This window comes from Nuphar pumila, chromosome 7, assembly GCF_984573655.1.
Source record: "Nuphar pumila chromosome 7, dmNupPumi1.hap1.1, whole genome shotgun sequence".
Lineage (NCBI taxonomy): Eukaryota > Viridiplantae > Streptophyta > Magnoliopsida > Nymphaeales > Nymphaeaceae > Nuphar > Nuphar pumila.
Window position 1 is genome coordinate 49244213 of NC_143255.1, and position 2579 is coordinate 49246791.

A 2579-nucleotide genomic window follows, 5' to 3' on the forward strand; every position below is an offset into this window, starting at 1 on the left:
ATGAATGTAAATGCTTTCTTTATCGAAACAAGGGTGAAAACACCAAGGTTTTGGTGTAGAGAAAGGAGAGAAGAAAAGAATGATTTGAAAAAGGGAAAAAAGACTTGGGAAAAACCTAGGGAAGAAAATAGGGGGAAAGAGGGGGAAAATCCCTTCTTTGCTTAAATAGGAAGTAGGAGAAGTCAAGGGCTGGAGTAAATCCCGGCCCTTGATCTAAATCAATGTTGTTTTCAAATCCCAGTCCTCTCTACTTTCTTTTTTAACTATTTCTTCTTTCTTTTTCTTTTCTTTTTGTATTGCATTTGGCTAGCTTAGGTTTAAGTTTGTTCATTTATGACATATTATATACATAATATACCTAATGTTTAAGTGGTAATATGGGTTAGTCGACCCCAATAGCCCAAGCTCTTTCCTAATTGAAAAGGTAAGCAAGCTGACTAAGTTAATTTTTATTTTTTATTTTTTTTGTTCTTCCTTTCCTTTTTCCTTTCTTTTCTTTTTTTTTCTTACCTTCGTCCAGCCCACTTCCAATTGAAACGGACGTCCCTTTCTAAGGTCTTTTGTATAAAAAAAATCAAGTTTTGACTTTTTTCAAAACTTGTCTTGTTTTTAGGAAAGTTTTAATTTAACTTGATTTTGAAGCTTTATTTTCATTTTATCTTTTTAAAAGTTAAATTGGATGCCACATAGGATGGAACGACCCACCTATAGACTCCTACAAAATTATAAATTTTAGTTTAGTTATGAATTTCATTCCACTAAATAAATTCTAAATTAATTCACTTGAAATTCAAATTCAATTATTTAAAAACTCAAATATGGAATTAAATGAAATGACACTAAATGAAATTTGAATTAGGCTTAAATGTAAATGAATTTCATCTATTGTAATTCAAATTTTCATGTATGTAAATTATTTATTTTACGTATTCTTCATAAAGATAATTCACATTCTTCAAAAATAATTTCTGAAGAAATAGAATTCAATAGGGTGGATAAAACCCTTGAGGTATGTGGGTGCATTTCGTACATTCATTTTTTTTCTAAGATTTAAGTACTTAATATATATTAGCACTATTAATTTATCTAAATTATTTAATCTCTTTTCTAAAAATATTGTTTTCTCATAAACACATTTCGAAAATGATTTCTCCTAGGATTGACAGGACCCATTGTCGTTTTGAATATTTTATTTTATTTTTTTATAGATTAAATTTCAAACTCATGCACTAAATTCAAATTTATATTACATACATATTAATTTATCATAAATTTGTTTGAAATCCCATTCAACTTTATTTTAATGAAATTTACCAGTTATTTTTTATTAAATTCTATTTTTTTTCATAAATTCGATTCTAAATGCAAATTTCACTTAAATTAACTCGAGTCAACTTTCAACCACTCATAATGTATCAAAATTTCATGACTGAAAAAATCTTAAACTATGTTGAATGCATCTATAAGGTTTGAATGATAAGATGCAATTTACAATTATTATTTCTATTACGTGGGAGTGGGTGCTTCCATAGCATTCTTCTATATAATTGCCTCACTTGGTTTCTAGAGTATTGGAGATTTAGTGTGGATTTTGACTTAGGTGAATCATCAAAAAAGAGAATTCACACTTCTTAATGCCCCTCTACGTTTGGGTCCAATTTTGGGTTTGGGAAAGGAATTCTAAGACATAAATTCTCTATTTAGAGTTCCTACCACCTCCTCATGTGGGAATTCTAATTTCAGATCCCACCCACACAATTGCGGAACCCTCGATGCGGGCAATCCATGGTTGCCGATGTCATTTTTATTTTTCTTATTTTTCATAAAAAAGTGAGCAAGGGGTGGTTACTTGTCGACTCTCCTTTGGTGCTCTCTCTCAACCTCCTTCAAGCTCTCTCTTTCCCTCTCTTTCTTTTTCAAAGTTTGGTGAGATTGAGGGGGGTTTGTGGTGTTTCCTTCACATTGCGGGAGTCCCCCTCCATAACCTTTACATAAGTGGGGAGCAACTCCCCATTCTCTCTTCTCTATCAAACTGAGGAACGGTTTCTCCATAACATTTATCTTATATTATTTTTTTTTGTTCTTGACCTAACCGAGATTAGTGGGCTCAAACCCACCCAACTTACATTATGTTTTCCTTTTATTCTTTTTGTTCCTCTATTATTAAGTATAGATGATGGCTTCCAAAATCCAAAGACCTCAACATCGAGCTTGGTGGGCTCGAGCCCACCCAGCTTGGCTAAGTGTGGGTTTTACAATATATTTTCCTTTTATTCTTTTCGTTCCTTTCTTATCAAGTATAGATGATGGTTTCCAAAAACCAAAGCCCTCAACATCAGCTATAAAGATGAAATTATTGCTCTTAACTTGTGTCGTATGAATCCAATATACAAATGCTACTTACCGATTCTAGGTCTTTTGTGCATTAATATGATAGGGACATTATTACCCAGAATACTCTTGATTGCAAATTCATAGCACCCTTGACAGATTTGCAGATAAAAGTCATGCAATCTTCACTACGAATAAGAATCTCGTTCATAGTTGGTCAGGTGCAATGCAATCTTCTCGAGATGTAC